At 42.1% G+C, this 13,473-nt stretch overlaps 1 long non-coding RNA gene across 1 annotated transcript; it reads right to left on the bottom strand.

Annotated features, from left to right (window-relative positions):
- Positions 1-12,793: 12,793 nt before the first annotated feature.
- Positions 12,794-13,268, bottom strand: LOC121189275. The gene is made up of 3 exons (XR_005894865.1): positions 13,219-13,268; positions 12,966-13,106; positions 12,794-12,851 (listed from the first exon to the last, which is right to left on the bottom strand). It is a non-coding gene; the product is annotated as an uncharacterized LOC121189275 (long non-coding RNA).
- Positions 13,269-13,473: the final 205 nt, after the last annotated feature.

Genomic DNA, 13,473 nt, shown 5'->3' with positions numbered 1-13,473 from the left:
TGAGATCTTTTAGACCCTGAGGACTCACTCGGGACTGATTTGATAGATGCTCCACAAATAAAAGACAGCAGACACATTATGATGCCTCAACTTACTGCATAACTCTGAACCTACAAGATCTGTAAGACAGAAAAATGGGTTAGGGGTTAAATAATGTGGAAATTAGCTGCAATTCTCCATCTCACCACATGATGGAGCTGATTAATCTGACTCATCACTCTGGGTTCAGCATCTGTCAATGAATAAAATAAAACCAAATAAAGTCCAGGTGGAGGGTGGAGGAGTCTCAGTGTGTCTGCAGAGACTGTGTAGAAGGACAGAGCAGCAGCAGAGCAGTCCAGATACACTGATGATTCTCTTTCAGATCCAGAGGAACACACAGGGATGATGGTGGACTTGACAGTGGAGCTGTTCTCAGAGCAGTTCAGACTGCAGCACTGAGAGTCTTCTCCACTTCTTCTGGTTCCTCTGTCAGTCACTGCTGGATGAAGCTCTCCTCTCCACTCTACCTCCCAGTAACATGGACCAATCAGAGCCTCTCTACACACAAGCTGCTGCTGCTTCAACCTCTCTGGATCATCAGGACACAGCTCGTCCTCTCTCAGCACACACACCGTCCTCCTCACTCTCTCCTTTAGAAAGATCACTACCTCCAGCTGTTGAGAGAAGAGGACAGACAACAGAGGAGATAAATCAGTGTTTACAGAGACTCACTTCATCAGCTGTCAGTCACTGATGCAGCACATCCAGTATAAAAAGCAGCAGGGACTTCAGTCCTGTTCAGAGCAGCAGTGGAGCAGCTGTGTAGTGTAGCAGCTTCCTCTCAGCTCTCATGTTAACGTATTGGAGTGAAGACACTGAGCTGGAAGCTCACACACCTGCAGAGACTTTTAGCATCAAGTCTGTTTACTCTGAACATTTCACTCAAGTCCACAGTGGAAATAAACTGCTGAGTCATGAAGCTTCATTACTGCACAAACAGTTTAGTGATGGATTCACTGCTGTTACATGTCAACTCATGTTCCATTTAAAGAAAGAGTCTGTGTGTGTTGATGAACATCTGATCTGCTTCTGAAATATCAGCTGACAAATAAACATGGAGGCTGTCACTGAAAGTATCTGACAGATGGACAGATATACAGATGTGATCACTGGACTTCAGCAGAGGTTCTGCTCTGTATCAGACCACATGCTGACAAAATGTCATGATGCTTCTCTGAAATCAGAGCCAGTGATTTGCAGGCTGCAGTCAGACTGATCTCAGAGCTGTGACAAAGATCAAACTCATCAATTCTTTAGTGTTGAAATGAGAGAACAAACAGTCTCAGATTAGATGTGATGGTAGGACAGTTGGACCAATGAGGACAACTGTCTCTACACATCCTGTGAGGCTGTCAGCTGTGATCCAGCTCTATTTCCTGTTAACATGAACACAACAACAACAACAACAACAACAGATCACAATTAGCTTGTGGCTGCTGTGATTGGCTGACTGTCCTCTGCGTCTCTGTCTTTCTGTCCCATCCTGAGGCCTGTCCCCGTTCTCCTCTCACAGCTTCAATGAGGAAAGCAGCCACTGAGAAGGTTGGAGGTTTACAGGAGACACTGGATCTTTGCTTTGATACGAACTGTGTTTAGTACAATACTGATGAAAGCAGCATGGACTGACTCCAACCCTCTACTGACCTCAGAGTCTCCAGTCCACAGTCTGGACTCTTCACAAGATCAGACAGATCCTTCACTCCTGAATCCTGCAGGTTGTTTCCTCCCAGGTCCAGGTGTCTCAGATGGGAGGGGTTGGACTTCAGAGCTGAGGCCAGAGAAGCACAGCTGATCTCTGACAAACTGCAGTAACTCAACCTGAATAAAGAATAAAAGATGTGAGTTTAGGAGACAAAGTTCCTGCTTGAAAGCGTTGAGTGTTTCATCATCTGTTCAGAGCTGAATAAGGTTGAGAATGTACAAGTTTGGAAAATGGAAACTCCAAACACCTGAACCAACAGGATGCAGCTTAAAAACAGTCAGATACTAAAAGTCAAACACAGCTCTCATTAATATTAATGACAACATGCTGCTGCTTCAATAAAGACATAGTGACTTCAGCTCTTAAACTCTTCCAGCTCCACCAGTGGCTCCATCTATACAAACTCATGTTGTTGACATTTGTTTCAGATTCTACTAAAGATCCTAAAGTTTTGACAGAGAACAAACATGTCAGGCTGAAGTTTGGAGGAAAGTCAACAAATGATTGAGACAAAATGGAAAAGATTTTCACTTCATGTAACGGTGACGGCATTTAACAAACATGCTGAGTTTGTTCTGAATACAGCTCTGGAAAAAATGAAGAGACCACTGCAAAATGATCAGTTTCTCCGTTGTTACTATTTATAGGTATGTGTTTGAGTAAAAAGAACATTTTTGTTTTATTCTATAAACTACTGACAACATTTCTCCCAAATTCCAAATAAAAATATTATCATTTAGAGCATTTATTTGCAGAAAATGACAAATGGTCAAAATAACAAAAAAGATGCAGTGTTCTCAAACCTCAATACTAATGTTTTAAGTTAGGAAGAGTTCAGAAATCAATATTTGGTGGAATAATCCTGATTTTCAATCACATCTTTCAAGCATCTTGCCATGCTCTCCACCAGTCTTTCACGTTGCTGTTGTGTGACTTTCTGCCACTCCTGATGCAAAAATTCAAGCAGCTCAGGTATATTTGATCCATCCTCCTCTTGATCACATTCCAGAGGTTTTCAGTTGGGTTCAGGTCTGGAGATTGGGCTGGTCCTTCATCCAGACCTTGATTGACCAAGCTGTGTGGCATGGAGCATTGTCCAGCTGGAAAAAAACAATCCTCAGAGTTGGGGAACATTGTCAGAGCAGAAGGAAGCAAGTTTTCTTCCAAGATTACCTTGTACGTAGCTTGATTCATGCGTCCTTCGCAAAGACGAATCTGCCCGATTACAGTCTTGCTGAAGCACATCATCTTCCACCAAATTTCACAGTGGGTGTGAGACACTGTGGCTTGTAGGCCTCTACAGGTCTCCGTCTAACCATTAGATCACCAGGTATTGGGCAAAGCTGAAAATTGGACTCATCAGAGAAGATGACCTTACTCCAGTCCTCTATGGTCCAATCCTTATGGTCTTTTGCAAACTTCAGCCTGGCTCTTCTTTGCTTCTCATTGATGAAGGGCTTATTTCTAGCTTTACACGACTTGAGCTCTGCCCCTAGAAGCTTGTTTCGAGCCGTTCTCACCGTGCACTTCACCCCAGCTGCCATTTGCCATTCTTTTTGTAGGTTACTTGATGTCATCCTACGGTTGCTGAGTGACATTGGAATGAGTTGACAGTCATCCTGGTCAGTGGAGAGTCGTTTCGCCCTCTGCCAGTCTGCCAGCTTTGTTGTCCCCAGTGTCTGCTGCTTGACCTTGTTCTTATGAACAGCCATCTTAGAAATTTAAAGGATGGAAGCAACCTGACGCTCACTGTATCCCTCTGCCAGTAAAGCCAGAATTTTCCTCTTTTTTCTCTCTTTTCCTCAAACAAAACTTTTCTTTTCAACTGTTTTGGCATGGTCAATAGTTATTTTTTTGATTGCTATTACTTTTGAGGTACTACCAGCACTGTTTGTGCCATCCATCCAGTCCTATTGCAAGAGCATAGTGATGACCCCAGCAGTGGTTTTTATACTTTTCCTCATTAAATAGGATTTGGTTCAGGTGATCACCAAATCAGTACCTCATTAAGTAGACTGAGGTGTGCTTGTGTTGGAATTCAACATACACAGGAATGGAATGGCTGTCATACCTGTAGAGATATTGATTTCAGAAGAATTTGCAGTGGTCTCTCAATTTTTTCCAGAGCTGTATCTGAGTCACTTTGACTTTAGTCTCATCACTTTCTAGTCGTGTTGGAAGAAGAAAATACTGAATATATATTTGTTATATTTGTTGTTTGCTTTAAAGAGTGAAGCTTTTTTCTTGTTAAATGAAGCTTTGAAATCTGTAGCTCAACGTTGCTCTGCCACAGTCAGTGGACTAAACCACAGAAGAAGAAAACAGACTTTACCATGAAGATCCTCAGTGTGGATCAGTATAATATCAGTGTGATGTCTGCACTTTACTGTCAGCACAACTTTCACATCATATTCATCTCAGCACATAAGTAAACAATGGAGTCTGACCTCAGAGTCTCCAGTCCACAGTCTGGACTCTGCAGAAAACCACACAGATGCTTCACTCCTGAATCCTGCAGGGTCCAGTTTTCACTCAGGTCCAGGTGTCTCAGATGGGAGGGGTTGGACTTCAGAGCTGAGACCAGAGAAGCACAGCTGATCTTTGACAACCTGCAGGAACTCAACCTGAATAAAGAATAAAAGATGTGAGTTTAGGAGACAAAGTTCCTGCTTGAAAGCGTTGAGTGTTTCATCATCTGTTCAGAGCTGAAGAAGGTTGAGAATGTACAAGTTTGGAAAATGGAAACTCCAAACACCTGAACCAACAGGATGCAGCTTAAAAACAGTCAGATACTAAAAGTCAAACACAGCTCTCATTAACTTCAGTCACTATAAACATCACAGATCATAAAGCAAAGAGTGAAGAAACATTTCTTTCTGTCTTAATGTGGAATATTTGCTTTGTATGTGAAGAAATATAAAAGTCAACTGAAGGTGAAGATGAAATTGTTCCAAAGTAAAGAGTCAATTAGCAAGTGTTGGATTTTGAATCTTCATTCAATGAGTTTGAAATATGAAGCTGAACAAGATGCTCAGTGTGGATCAGCATCAAATCTCTGAGCTCAAATCTCCTTCAAAAAGTCCCACATTCACACTCAGGTTTAACAGTTTGGAAGAAAGTTTTCAAAGTGTTCACTAAGGTTTCAAATGAAATCTTTCATATTGTGTGAAATAATAGTTTGAGCCTTTGATGTTTTGAGTGTGACTGAAGTTTGTGTTGAGAGTTTGAGAAGCTGCAGACATTCAGCACATGTGCAGTGTGTTGAATGAGACATTTCATCACATTCCAGTCATGTGTCTTTGGTCCAAAGCAAGTTCAGCTTCATCCAACACTCTCTGCTCACACATTTGAATCTGCTGTTCCAGCATTGCATTCTGGGATTCCTGGCCCCACCTTCCTGGTGGCTGTCAGCTTAGGGGGGGTCTGTGTCCCACAGTTTGTGTCAGTGTGACAAAGACACAGTGGGACGTTGACACCCAGTGGGCTCAGTGATTGGTCGGCTGTGTGGAGCTGAGAAAGGAGCCAGGGTTTGAACTTCTCTCTCTGCTCTGTTTTCATTGGTTCCACAAATATTTGTGTCCCTGTTCAGCTCAGCAGCTGAGTGTAGCTCTATGAATGTCTTCAGGAGACACTGTGTGAAAATGTCCTCTCCATATTTAAACCATGGTGACGTGTCCTCTCTGTGACAGCAGGCTTTTCACTGTGCCTGTGAGTGAGGCCATTGGGAGCAGCTATGAACACTTGTGCCTTCAGACCTGCTCACACGTGTTGTACAGATCAGTTCTTGTCAAACATCCTGATCTCAATGAGACTTTGTGAATAACACAAGCTCAACTCAGTCAAACTGCTGACACTGTCAATGTGGACTGTAAGAGTCAGAATCCAAATCATTTTCAAAGCTTTAAAAATCACTTTGAAAATCAGAGTCAGCACTTTCACAGCTTCCTTTCAACCATTTCACACTTTGAATGTTAGAAATTCTGAAGGAGATTTGACCTAATAAATACTGAATAAAGCACAACTTTCACATCATATTCATCTCAGCACACAAGTAAACAATGGAGTCTGACCTCAGAGTCTCCAGTCCACAGTCTGGACTCTGCAGAAAACCACACAGATGCTTCACTCCTGAATCCCGCAGGTCGTTTCCACTCAGGTCCAGGTATCTCAGATGGGAGGGGTTGGACTTCAGAGCTGAGGCCAGAGAAGCACAGCTGATCTCTGACAAACTGCAGTAACTCAACCTGAATAAAGAATAAAAGATGTGAGTTTAGGAGACAAAGTTCCTGCTTGAAAGCGTTGAGTGTTTCATCATCTGTTCAGAGCTGAAGAAGGTTGAGAATGTACAAGTTTGGAAAATGGAAACTCCAAACACCTGAACCAACAGGATGCAGCTTAAAAACAGTCAGATACTAAAAGTCAAACACAGCTCTCATTAACTTCAGTCACTATAAACATCACAGATCATAAAGCAAAGAGTGAAGAAACATTTCTTTCTGTCTTAATGTGGAATATTTGCTTTGTATGTGAAGAAATATAAAAGTCAACTGAAGGTGAAGATGAAATTGTTCCAAAGTAAAGAGTCAATTAGCAAGTGTTGGATTTTGAATCTTCATTCAATGAGTTTGAAATATGAAGCTGAATAAGATGCTCAGTGTGGATCAGCATCAAGCAGCTTAAAAACAGTGTGAAGAAACATTTCTTTCTGTCTCTCAGTCTGACCTCAGAGTCTCCAGTCCACAGTGTGGACTCTCCAGAAAACCACACAGCAGCTTCACTCCTGAATCCTGCAGCTTGCTGTTGTCACTCAGGTCCAGGTGTCTCAGATGGGAGGGGTTGGACTTCAAGGCTGAGGCCAGAGAAGCACAGCTGATCTCTGACAACCTGCAGGAGATCAATCTGAATAAAGAATAAATCATGTGGATAAAAATCATTTCTAATCCAATCAGATATGTCCTAATCAATGAGCTTTCACTAACATGAGTAGAGGGACTTTGTCCTTCTCTTATTGTGGATCATCATAATGTCAGCCTTCTACACACATCATCCAAATGTCACCACAACATTCATACAACTATTGTCAACACAGATTCATAACATACTGCTGAGCTCAGTCAAGTCTGGAATTAGAAGATAAAGATCAAATCAGACATGTTGGACTAAAAAGAGGGTTTAGTTTTAATCAACAATTATCATCACAAAGTCTCCTCATGTTATTCTGAGCTGCAGTGATGCAATAAGAGTAAAAGCATCAACAGTGTCAGGAATTCTGTCAGATTAAAGAATCTTTGTTCACTTCAAATGAAACTAGAATATTTATTATGTTGTTATTTAGTGATAAACTCTCCGTCTGTTTGTTTCAAAACCAGAGTGAACACATGGAAAAGCTCCAACAGAAAAATGATTCAACTCATCCAGAAAAAAAAAATCTGTTGCTCTTTATTTTTTTTTGCCATTTTGTTCTAAACACTTTTTTCCCATTTGGGATCCTGTAGGAAGGATGGTTTCATTTTTTCCAGTGTTCTGATTGGTCAATTTTCAGGCTGTTGACAGGTCTCATCCTCTGAAGTTTACCTGCTCCAGAGCAGGTTAGCTGTGCAGCATAAGTTACCATGGCGATGTAACCTGTTCACAAGTGAACCACCTTGGTAATTCTGAAAACCCAGAGTTAAACCTGAAGTTACCGGGCTAATCCCAAATCCTGATTCACAGTACAGGTCCCTGATCAGCTCAGGAAATCTAGAACTAAACTCATGTTAAAGAGAAAGTATTTTAATCCCAAACACGCTGATTTAATAAAGTTTGTACTTAGATGATAAATATCAACTCAGATGAGGACGAATAAAAACCTTCTGCTTTATGAACTTTGTAGCTGAATAGGTTTTTGTAATTAAATGTGAGGGTTGAGTTAGGCTTAGAGGCCTGGATGGTTTAGGTTTGTAACTCCACCCACTAATGGGTAGGAATAGATATGGCCGTCTTTAAAAGCCCAGGTGAGGGTGTAGCACTTCTTATAATTACTTCTTATAATATTTATAATTGTTTTTATTTTTAGGTAGAGGTCCAGCCTGTGGGGAGTAGTTTGCAGGGTACACACTCTGCATGCTGTGTGGTAATATAAATGGTAGTGGTTACACAGTTGTCTTGAATTTTCTCATATGCAGTGCAGTGTTTGTAGACTTGCAGTGTTTGAAGTGTCTTCTAGTGGGACCAGCACCAGGTGAGCATATGGTGTGAGTATAAGCAGGTTGTGATAGAATCTCCCCACAGTGAGGACTCTACCCTTGTTTTAAACTTTTATTGTTGTATTCAGTTGGTGCTATCTAGGTTATTTCAATACTGTAGAATAAAGGCTATCATTTGTACTTACCTGAGTGCTTTTATTCTTTCAGGCCTGTTAGTTCTCAACACTTCCTGTCTTCATTATCTAGGTTTAAATAAAGTTAATATTTGTTTGAATGCATGTCTGCTGCTCTAACTTTTTGAACTTTTTAGTTATGTGTGTCACCACTCAGTATCAGTAAGTTATATTACTTTGAGGTTGAGGAATTTGAACTCCTCAGACCTCTCTACACTCTGAGTTCACATAAAGTAAAGTGAAATGAAGTGAAACTGAAGGAATAATTCTTAGTCTGAGATAAGAAAAAGTCACAATATGGAACAACTATTTCCAATCTCATTCATTCATTCATTCAAGATGAATGGATCCAAGTTCTGGATGAAGATAAACCAGGTTCAGTTGTGGATTAAAGATATAAGATCTACAACAGTAACAGACAGTGAACTGACCTCAGAGTCTCCAGTCTACAGTGTGGACTCTCCAGAAAACCACACAGCAGCTTCACTCCTGAATCCTGCAGCTTGTTGTTGTTACTCAGGTCCAGGTGTCTCAGATGGGAGGGGCTGGACTTCAGAGCTGAAGCCAGAGAAGCACAGCTGATCTCTGACAAACTGCAGTAACTCAATCTGAATAAAGAATAAATCATGTGGATAAAAATCATTTCTAATCCAATCAGATATGTCCTAATCAATGAGCTTTCACTAACATGAGTAGAGGGACTTTGTCCTTCTCTTATTGTGGATCATCATAATGTCAGCCTTCTACACACATCATCCAAATGTCACCACAACATTCATACAACTATTCATGTCAACACAGATTCATAACATGCTGCTGAGCTCAGTCAAGTCTGGAATTAGAAGATAAAGATCAAATCAGACATGTTGGACTCAAATCCTCTTCATCATTGAAGTTTTTACATGACCTTCTTCTTCCTGAACTTTGTGTCATTAAACAACATTAAAGGACAAATTCACATTTCATGACTTCAACCAACAGTCAAATGTCACACATTGATTTAAAGAGTCTTTGGTGGCAGTCGTCCTTCCTGTGGTCCACACTGACTGTGAAGTGGTCTCCTCCTAACACAACTACACTGTAAGAAATGACTTCATGAGTTCAGCTGTAGCTGAATGAAGCTGAAGGTGTTTCCTGATTCTACTCTCCTCTACACCAGGAGAGAAAACACCTGATTCTGACTTATTTAACACAAAATATGGAAAGACTTTAAATGAGAAGAGTGGAGGATTTAGGGGGATCTATTGGCAGAAATGGAAGATAATTTTCATAATTATGTTTCAAGTAGAATTTAATCATCTGAAAAGTGAATTTGTGAAAACAAAAAGACTCAATATAAAATGAATAAATGAACAAATGAATGTAAAATGTAACAGTTACTAATAAACAGAAAAACTTAACAGCAATAATCACAACCGACTGAAAAATCTACATTAGACAAACACATTTAAAACATCTCCAGAAAAACACACAGCTGACCTAAAGATTATAAAACTATTATGAGAATAACGAGAATAATTTCATACTGTGTATATTTGAAAAAACTAAACTACTAATCTACACTGACTGATAATGTTAAAGATCATGTCTGGACTTACACAGCCTTTCTGCAGTTCCCCACAGCTGGGATCAGTCTCCGTCGTCCCTCTTGTGATGTGTTGTACTTCTTCAGGTCCAACTCATCCAGAACCTCCTCTGACATCTGCAGAACGTAGGCCAGAGCTGAACAGTGGATCTCAGAGAGTCTCTTCTCTGATCTGTTCTCTGACTTCAGGAACTCTTGGATCTCCTGATGTACTGAGCGGTCGTTCATCTCCATCAGACAGAGGAAAATGTTGATGCTTCTGTCAGGAGAGATATCGTCTCTGTTCATCTTCTTCAGGTTGTTGATGGCTCTCTGGATGATTTCTGGTCTGTTCTCTGTCTGACCCAGAAGGCCTCCTAAGAGTATCTGGTTGGACTCCAGAGACAGGCCATGAAGGAAGAGAACAAACAGATCCAGGTGGCCATTTTTACTTTGGAGGGATTTCTCCATGGTATCCCTCAGAAGGTCATCGAGTGATGGGTAGCTGCTATTGTTATTTCCAAAATGCTTAAAAGTTTTCCCATTAAAAGACTCTGGCTTTGAGTCCCAGTGTTTGTAGTCTTGTCCCAGGAAAGTCCTCAGCTCACTTGTCTTCCTCTCTGTGTAACAGTGGAACATGTAGACTGCAGCCAGAAACTCCTGAATGCTCAGATGAACAAAGCAGTAGACTGTTTTCTGGAAGATCACACTCTCTCTTTTAAAGATCTCTGTACAAACTCCTGAGTAAACCAAGGCCTCTGTGACATCAAGACCACACTGCTCCAGGTCTTCTTGGTAGAACATAATGTTTCCTTTCTCCAGATGTTCAAACGCCAGCCTCCCCAGCTTCAGAAGAACTTCTCTCTCAGCCTTTATCAGCTCCTGTGGACTCGTCTCATGTCCCTCATCATACTTGTGCTTCTTCCTCTTTGTCTGAACCAGCAGGAAGTGTGAGTACAGGTCAGTCAGGGTCTTGGGCAGCTCTCCTCTCTGCTCTGTGGTCAACACATCCTCCAGAACTGTAGCAGAGATCCAGCAGAAGACCGGGATATGACACATGATGTGGAGGCTTCGTGAAGTCTTGATGTGGGAGATGATCCTTTTGGCCTGCTCCTTCTCTCTGAACCTCTTCCGGAAGTACTCCTCCTTCTGTGGGTCAGTGAACCCTCTGACCTCTGTCACCATGTCAACACACTCAGGAGGGATCTGATTGGCTGCTGCAGGTCGTGTGGTTATCCAGAGTCGAGCAGAGGGAAGCAGTTTCCCCCTGATGAGGTTTGTCAGCAGCACATCCACTGAGGTGGACTCTGTAACATCAGTCAGGATCTCAGTGTTGTGGAAGTCCAGAGGAAGTCGACACTCATCCAGACCGTCAAAGATGAACAGAACCTGGACCTCTTCAAACCTGCAGAGTCCTGCTTCTTTGGTTTCAGGAAAGAACAGATGAACAAGTTCCACCAAGCTGAACTTTTTCTCTTTCAGCACATTCAGCTCTCTGAACGTGAATGGAAATGTGAAGTGTATGTCCTGGTTGGCTTTGTCTTCAGCCCAGTCCAGAGTCAACTTCTGTGTTAAGACTGTTTTCCCAATGCCAGCCACTCCCTTTGTCATCACTGTTCTGATTGGTCCATCTCTTCCAGGTGAGGCTTTAAAGATGTCTTCTTGTCTGATGCTTGTTTCTGGTCTGGCTGGTTTCCTGGATGCTGTTTCAATCTGTCTGACCTCATGTTCATCATTGACCTCTCCAGTCCCTCCCTCTGTGATGTAGAGCTCTGTGTAGATCTGATTCAGAAGGGTTGGGTTTCCTGCTTTAGAGATCCCCTCAAACACACACTGGAACTTCTTCTTCAGAGCAGATTTAAGTTTACGTTGACAAACTGGAGCATCATGTCCTGAATGAACAAACAAGAAACAACATCAATGACTGATTGATAAAGAAAACATGACATGTTCATCCCCCTAAAGAACACACATGAACATATTTCCCTCCATGTCTTGAGATGTTAGTAAATGTCCCTTTTGTCCATCACGTTGAATCTTTCGAGAAATCCTCTTACTGCTGTGCAGACAGTCAGCCAGCTCCTCCTGCTTCATTCTCCTCAGGAAGTTGACTGTGATCTTCACAAAAGCCTCTCTGCTGCTCCTCCTCTGCTCTTCATCCTCAGCGTCCAACACCTCCTCATCCTCCTTCTGACTCTCTGAGCATTCTGGGTAATCTGGACTCACAACCTTCTGGATCTTCTTAAGCTCCTTCTTCACAAAAGTGACAATGTTCTCCTCCAGCAGCTGGAACAGAAAACTATATGAATGACACAATCAAAGTAAAACCATGGAGCCAAACATCAGATCCATGTTGGACACACTGACAATCCACTGCTCTAAAAAGTGCAGCATGGAGATTATTGTCAACACAACAGATGTCAAAGTAGTTGTTGTCCATGTACAGACCATAAATATGGAGTCCAGGTGTGTTTGATGCTGCTGGGCAGACTGAGCACTGGGAACCTCTGAGCTCTCCTGGTCCACTCTGTGGAGGAATCATGAAGAATTAGCTCACATTATGTTTGCAGCATCTGTGAGTGTTTTATGCTTTGTACGCAAACAGCAGCTGCTTTTATGTTCTGTGGTGACTGTCCTGATTAAAGCAAACACTACTGTGCTGTGTCATTCTCAATGAGAGGAAACAAGCAATCAATTCTGTACCTCATGACCTAGAGTCATCACAACATGTCCACCTTTTAAATGATGAGTTTTAAGGACTCACACTGGGTTTGACAGAAGTCTCACCTCTGCTACAGGACACTAACACAAACACTGGAACTGGATAGGTGCTGAGTTACAGGGAGTTTTACTTCTGATCTGAATGACACATATAAGAACAGAAGAAGTGCTTTTCTTGAAAAGAGAAACATCAACTTTGCCACTAAAGCCTGTGTTTCAGCCTGATCATGCTCATATACTGTGTCATTCATGAAGCCTGGAGACAAAACACAATCACTTCATCTTTCATAGAAGACCAGTTATACAGGACAGCTGTCTGATACATTTTAAACTCAGCTGCAGCTCACTTCTTTGCAGCCGAGGGAGGCTGTCCTTTGAATTTAATGGGGACATCCTTTGACCTGTCACTCTTCATGGACACACAGCTGGGCTCAGGTACAGGGAACTCTGGTCTCTGATGGATCCTGGTGGACACAGAGATTAAGACCATCAGGAACATCGGGACAGGGACAACATATCTATGATTCATACAGTGTTTTCATAGTAAAGAAGCAAACATGTAGTCAGCTGCAGCTCACTTCTTTGCAGCAGAGGGAGGCTGTCCTTTGAAATAAAGAGGCTCAGCCTTTGACATGTCCCTCTTCATGGACACACAGCTGGGTTCAGGTCGATGTTCAGGTCCAGGTCCAGCAGAGTCTGGTGTGTGCTGCTGCTCTGGCCTTCAACACAACACACACAGAGCTTTGAGTGTGAATAATGATGGTGCAGTGATGTGAGTGCTGAGCTCTGACATGGAGAAGAGTCATGGACAGTTAGAGATCCTCATCTCACCTCTGAGCTTTGGTCTGGATCTCATGGTCCCCACACAGACTGCTTTTAGGGGGAGGGGCTCCCTCCTCTCTGTCCTCACACTGATTCATGATGCTGAATTCACATCCACATCAGCTCACACACACTTTCTACCTTCATCTGGAGAGAAAACACAAATCATTCATCTGCACATCAACTGAATTCATCCTCAGGTTCAGGTTCATGTTACTTTATTTGTACCTGTAGGTAGATTTGTTTTGCAGTCAGATGATCAGA

This window comes from Toxotes jaculatrix, chromosome 11 (genome assembly GCF_017976425.1).
Source record: "Toxotes jaculatrix isolate fToxJac2 chromosome 11, fToxJac2.pri, whole genome shotgun sequence".
In the NCBI taxonomy this organism is placed as follows: domain Eukaryota; kingdom Metazoa; phylum Chordata; class Actinopteri; family Toxotidae; genus Toxotes; species Toxotes jaculatrix.
The sequence above is the reverse complement of the archived record's forward strand: the minus strand, read 5'-3'. Positions and strand labels throughout refer to the sequence as shown.